Raw genomic sequence first — 7,442 nt, forward strand, 5'->3', positions numbered from 1 at the left:
GTGCAGTCCACCTGCCTGTCCATCTCACGGGCGCCCCATCTGCAGTTTCAGGCCAAAACAAAACAAACGTCAGTTAATTGACCACAGTATGTAAGCCACGTTTGACTCTATGCCAGATAATGCACATCAGCTGTTCCCTAAAGAGGAGTTTGCCTTATTTCCATATTGGGAACAATGCCAATTGTAGGCCTAAATGATCAGAATTGAAATTAGTAATATAGACCTCCATAACCGTATGTATAGCTCTTAGCCTATGAAAAGGTCATAGGTTAATGATTTTGCAAATCATTGCATTTTCCATGTCTGTCATTTGATATAGGCTTCAGCATAATTTCTGATTGTGAATTAAATGTCTGCCTGTTTCGGGTATATTGCATCCACATAAGTGGAAAATAAGCCTTGTAACTAAATAATAACATATAAAGGACATGCTTGCATCTTTTCCAGAAGCTACAGCTACCTAACAATCAAACTGAGAAGTGAGTATTTGACCTATCAATCTAGCTTTTATACACTCAAAAGAATTATCTCTGAAATTAAAATATTCTCTGGGAAAAAAAAAAAAAAAAAAAAACAGGCCGACAGCTCCTTAGTTGAACATTGCTTCTTTCTTCCTTAAACCGTATACTTTGTAACTGAGCTACTTGCAACAGATGCAGCAGCTAGACAGCTTTCTCTAATATTCCAAGTGTATTTAAGCATAATTTAGGTGGATTTTTGCTTTATATCTGATATGAATATTATTCCCTAGTAGGCAATTCATTTTTCATTCAAAGTATGACAATTCAGCATTCCATCAGCATTATATACAACAATAATTACTAACAATATTTTCAGGATAAATGCATAACTATGAGGAGCATGAGATGAAGTGAAATAAGAAAGGATCTATTGAGGAGGCTTTAGATAATAAGGGATTTATTATTTGGGGCAGGTTTGGGGCAAGCTTACTCAATAGCACAGGGGACAGACAATGAAATATCCGACATGCATACAGACGGTTGCATGACTGGGATTTCATATATGGGCTGAGAGACAGCTTTCCTACAAACTGAGTCATGTGGTCTCATCTTATAGATAACTGATTATTGAATTACCCTGTTTGGAGATCGGAGCTATTTAAACTGAAACCCATCATAATATGTGGAGCATATTAGCAATTAATCAGTCTCTAATATTATCAGTAAGTGATATTACCCCAAACCATGTTCTACATTTGTTTGTTACAAATCAACTGATTTATAGCAATTGTAAATGCCTTTGGATTTTGTTTCAAGCTTTATGCCCAAAGGACAATAGAAGGAATACATATTAAAGCTAATAGTGGTAACTGCCCATTGAAGATCACTGGAAAAAGATCAAATGAATGTAAATACAGAAGTGAGTGAGTGTCTAAGTGTAATGGAGCAAAACAGATTATATTTCAAAGTGGCTGCGGTTTACTCTCTCATTCTAACGGGAAAGAAGAAATAAAGGAACAATTTGTTTAGACATTCTAATTAGAATTTATACATTAACCAGCATTTCATTTCTCACACTGAATAAATAAATGTGAACAAATGACCATATTTTGGCTTCCCTAGCATGGAAGTCCATAGCAAGTCCATAGCATGGCTGTATTTTTGCAGTAAACCATGTAACTGGTTGCATGTTAGTCTTGTCCTGGTGACTTTTTAAAATCTATTAGTTGTAAGATGAAGATGCAGTTAACTGATTTATTGAATAAAATGGGTCATATTTGACATAGAGTGAAAGGTCAATAAGGCATGATATTGCAGCCTATCTCTCAATTCACATCATCTGCCTTCTGAAAAGGCTTATGAATACGTTCATTACCATTTTCACTATCACTTCCACCAGACTATCAGCACTCTCTGACACTCAGGCTCGGATTCTGCTGGAAACTGAAATGTCAGACCTGCAGAAAATCTAATCAGAGAAGGAGAGTAAGGAAAGACGAGAGATGAGAGATATCACAGGGTAGAAATCTGTAAGAAGACTTGACCGTAAACAGTCCTTAGTGGGGCATGAAAGCCCCACTCTGCATTATTAATTTATTTTGCAATGCATTATCATACATTTTCATGCAATGCTAATGGTTTGGTTATTAATGTGATACTTCCACTCACAATTCCCAGAATTGCCACACCCCTCTTTCCTTTTCTGTAGTTAACAAATTCAGTTTTATTTGGGCCTTTAATTTGAGCTCAAACCAAACCAGGACAAATATGTATTTTACCCAGGTCTGGTAGGTACATTAATGGATCGTACTAGCAACTTCACAGAGGCATATGCACAATAATAAATGATAGTTATAATGTTTTGAATTATTTTGCATTAAAATAATGTCTAACTGGAACTCTGCTTAACCTAGTGGCAATGATTTATACAGTATCTGAAAATGTACATGATGGAAAAAGTTATTCTGCTCAACAGCACAGCAGGTACAACATGTCACAGTAAATAACAACATGCGCTGCCTGCACTGTCACTTCAATAAATATTATGCATTCCAGAATTCATTAATTTGCATATTTACTATCCTAAAAAAATGCAATATGTAGCAAGATTACCTTACAATCAAAGAAGGACATTACATAAACTGTGAAATGACATGACATGACAGACCAACAGAAAGGTCTTTTGAGTGTTCAAGGGGTTATGTAGACAATAGAGTAGATGTGCACAGTATATCCAATAATTACAGTGTAAAATCAGTAAAATCGCAGTAGAAAGAAATTACCGGAACTCTACAAGTGTACTGAGGACAGTGTACATTATCTGTCTCTAGAGGGCAGTATTGCATTATATAACAATATTTTCTGGACAGTACAAATAATAATGGAAAATACATGGAGAAGTGTAAATAGAGATATACTCACAGATGAGCAGAATATCTCAGTAATGAAAACTCTCATTTACATGCACATTTACATGTGCATACAAAAGTACATATACATGTCACGTACATATACATACACATGTACACATCTACATATTCTGACATATTCTTGCAGTGGCTGAAAATATAGTTGGGGGAGGGGCAAGTGTAGAGACCGCTCGAGATGGGGTTTGGTTCCCGGTCCACTTCTTGTCACTCGCTACAGTAAGTCTCTTGGCTCTGTCACCTGCTCCCATATCCTGTCTCATCACTGCTACACCGATGGCACATAACTTTTTCTGTCCCCTCTGATACGCTGGTGTCACTGGTTTTCAAATATTCAAAAAACAAAGCAATCTGCAAAATCAGCTTCATCAGTAAAATATGACTTTTTACTTTTTATACATATCTGAAAGAATGAAAGGAAAAATAGTCCAAAGTGAAATGATGACTGAATTCCCCATGTAGTGGCTGGGTCTGAGACAGTATAATGGAAAAATAAGCATAGTCCCTTATGAAAATAATCCACATGTGTACCTGAGCATTGTAAATATGTCACAGTCTACTATTGGCTTTTGAAGAGCATTTTATTTTCACAATAAAGTGCAAAGGCAATAAATCTTGAACATTTGGTTGAGGTCTTACATCTTCAGCCACACATTTGAAAGCATTCATAAGATGGATAAAAAGAGACATACAATTTGCTTGAACCTGTGAACTTCAAGTTATTTGTATAAACCAATGATGATAGTCATAGATAGTCCCCACCGCCCACCCCCCACCACTTTTTTATCAGAGGAGGTAAACAAAACATCCTCAGATTGTTTTTTTTTTTGGATAATTAGACAAAATAAAGCCTAGTGACTGCCTAGTAACTATTGTTACTTGTTGGCGTAACCCACTGGATAAAAATGTGGGAGATAAATTAGTAATAAAGCAAAAGCTCAGCTCCTTATCACAATTGTGAGGACATCTAGCAGTTACTAAACTGGGGGTCCTGTTATGGTCCTGAAGGACCATAGTGGAGAGATTTGAGCTCTATTGAAACAGAAGTTCCCACTGAATATGGAACAGAGGGAATATTTGTTAAATCTAGAAAATTCTCAACTGAAACAGAATGCTTAGCAGCAGTACCCTGGCAGAAATATCCTGCTGAATCTGACCATGTCAAACAGTTTTTCACATTGGAATTTTGTAGCCCCTTGTGGTAAATTTGTGTACTGCTGTGCTTGTTTTTAATCTGCTGGGCCCACAGCTGCAGATATCCTAGATAATTAATGTTCTGCAGCAAGAGATGATAATGTAAGGAAAGTACGCACAACTAACAGCTTACCAGAATCCTCTTGTGTGGTGGACAACCATTGCACAGATAGTTTAGAATACCTGAGCAGACCAGCACTTCTCTTTAAGCAGTGTGCAGGAAACATTCCCAATAAAAACATGCAGCACTCACTGCTAACCAAGTGAACCCACTTGTGTTTTTGGAAAATAAGAATGATTGTGTTAATACATGACTTCTTCATTACAGTGTAGCCTATTTTGTCCCCTAGAACATTTTCACAATAAAAATATTGTAGATAGAATAAAATATAAAATAAACATACAATTGTCAGTTTCAAATACATGATATAGACTTCTGATACATGAACTAAACTGACTTTATGTTATGGCGTGATAGTCCAGATTTTTGTTTACGTAAGGTCATTGTTATTACAGTCGGTCAATTTACCTATATAATAAATAAGGATTAAAATACACTTATGCATTATTTAATTCATTATACAACATTTAAGACACTTATTAGTCTCTCCTATGGCCCACCATGACTGGTTTCATCTATCAGTTGAACAGCCCTTAAATTAGTGTTTTTATTATTACTGTTGTTGGTGTTTTTGTTATTTCTGTTATTTTCTTGCTCATTTACTGTTTCGTTTTTTATGTTTCATTTTGTTTTAAATGTGCAGCATGTAAATACACTTTAAATAAACGACTTGACATGGTTTCTGTTTTTTCACCATCCATGAACAATTTATGAGTGGAACATTACCTTGACATTGCATGCATAACAGGAAGAACCTAAACGTAGTTTCTGGCAGTGCAATAATTCTGCAAATTTTGCACAAAAAAATATATATATAATCAAATATCTGTAATTTTTTGTAATATAATATTCATATGCAAATTATCTGTCTAAACTGACAGCCTACAGGGGAATACTGTTATTAATGGCCATCGAGTACTGCAATGTATGGTCAATCTTTGTGTTGCTGGTGGTGTAGAGATTTGGATGTGTTATGAGTTTGTGGATAACTTCCACCATGTCATAACAGCGATCAGATGTCTGCAGTACAAGCAACAACAGCTTGAGGGTAAGCCTGCCTGTAGGTCTTATACTTCTGTGTTTAAATGTAGCTTTCGATGACTCTGTCCTTACATATAGTTTTTTGCGGGTCTCTCTGATGGAATTGTACACCAGTGGTTCTCAAATTTTGTCCTGGGGGAGCCCAGTTTATGCCGGTTTTTGTTCCAACCACAATCGCAATCCCAGAATTCTAAGAGGCTGTTCATTTTTCTTAATTATGCATTCAATGTTTTGAGGGATTAATATGCCACATTATGTCAGAAATAGTTATGCATGGCATGAAGAATACATTTATATAGTGCTTATTGTGCTATATTGCAAACAATTACATAAAATGTAAAAAAACAAAAAAACTGTTAATTAACTGGTTAAATTAAAGACTAAAGGGAGATGTACAGTGTGTATGTGTGTAGTCACTAATCAGTTCATCTGCATGGTCAGGCTCATCATTTTTGTTTTTCCACTGACCACAGTCCTCTTCCATCAGGTAAATAATTATCCTCAATTCATTCTCACAGCTGGTCCTTATCACCCAGATGTCATCTTCTGTTCTGTCCGGTTTCGAAGCTGATCCTAAATAAAGTTCTGCTAAATGATGACAGGCATAGGCGGCTTACCCAAATTATCCACTCGGTCTGTTTGATTGAGGAGTTATATTTGACATGGCATAGGGGGTCAATTCCAACCAGAGACAAAAAAATGGCTACAGTATAAGCCTCACTGTATTCATTTAATCAGACGTGTACATCGATACAGATTGGAGGCTATGTGAGGTCAGTTCATTAATGTCCTCATTAAAGTTATTCATTCAGTGAAAGCCTGGTGTCAGCTGCCCTTGGCACTGTAGAAATTCCATAGGCGATAATGACTATAACCCAGCCCCTCCCCCCTCACCTATCCCACGTGTCAGTTGTCCTCTTAGCTCAAATCAGAATGGCAGGGAGAGTGGCTTGAACCGAAAAACCTCGGAAATCAATGGACTCTGCCAGACAAAGCCACATTATTTCTGGACGTGCGGAGGCTGATTCTAAAATAGGCCCGGCACCAGGCGAAGCCTCCTGACCCTCAAATTCTTGGATATATATTTTGTGTGCGAAGAGAAAGAAGAACAAATTGACCTGTCAGCTGAGTCGACTCCCCCGCTCCACCTCTGCGCACACGCATCGCTGCGTTTCATACGGATAACTTCATTAAAGGCTCATCTGGAGTCATCCCTCCACAGGTAGAAGGTCCATCAGAAAAATCTCTTTATGGAAATGAAACGCAAGCCCTCTTCACTCTAATGAGTTATTCATGAGGACGACTGAGGTGGAAAAAAGACTGAGAAAAATTGTATGTGGTTGTAATTATGAGAAGAATGGCCTGGAATATGTTATGTATTAATGATGCGGCACCTACATTCATTTTCATTAAGGTGTCTCTTCTACTGTAAAAGCCAAAGTGTACCAGCAGGTAGCCATTTACATTTTCCTGGTTTAAGTGAAACACAGTGCACGTTGTCATCATAAACGTCATCATTTATTAGAGTTTGTAACCCTTTAATTGATGCCATTTGGCTGATTATAATTTTACAGCAGAAAAAAAACACATTTGGCTGTGAATTTTATGAAAGTAATGAAAACCCCTTTTCAATGACTGCCTTACTCTGTTGAAGAATAAAGTTAGCACCAAATCTTGGTATTACGGGGCATGAAGCTGGACCTGGCCACAACCTGGATTGGATACTACACTTCCAAGGCACTATCACAGTTCCTCACAGAGATCAGTTCCATACTTTTAACTCGTCCTTGCACCAAGAACTTCAAGAATCTTCAAGAATCTCACTTTCATACTTTCACTCTCTCTCTTACCCACTTTCTCTCTCTCTCTCTCTTTCACCCACTCTTTCTCTCTGCCTGTCTCTCTCTGCCACTCTCTTTGTCTGCCTGTCTATCTCTTGTCTCTCTCTCTTTTCTCTTAGACAGCATGTTTGTAGACTTTGAAAGGAAACCCCGCACTGACACAGGCAAGACATGCAAACTGCATGCAAACAAACCCTGGAGCTGTGCCTCGAGTGAACCGCACAACACAAAGTTCTGGAGCCACACAGCTACTGTTGCAGCAACTCTGTCTGAGAGAGCGCATGCGCTTCAGTGCACATTACAATGCCTCTGTTGTCCTCACTGGTCTGTATTCAACAGACAAGCAGCTCGCACCCAC

Source organism: Anguilla rostrata, chromosome 4, assembly GCF_018555375.3.
Source record: "Anguilla rostrata isolate EN2019 chromosome 4, ASM1855537v3, whole genome shotgun sequence".
NCBI lineage: Eukaryota > Metazoa > Chordata > Actinopteri > Anguilliformes > Anguillidae > Anguilla > Anguilla rostrata.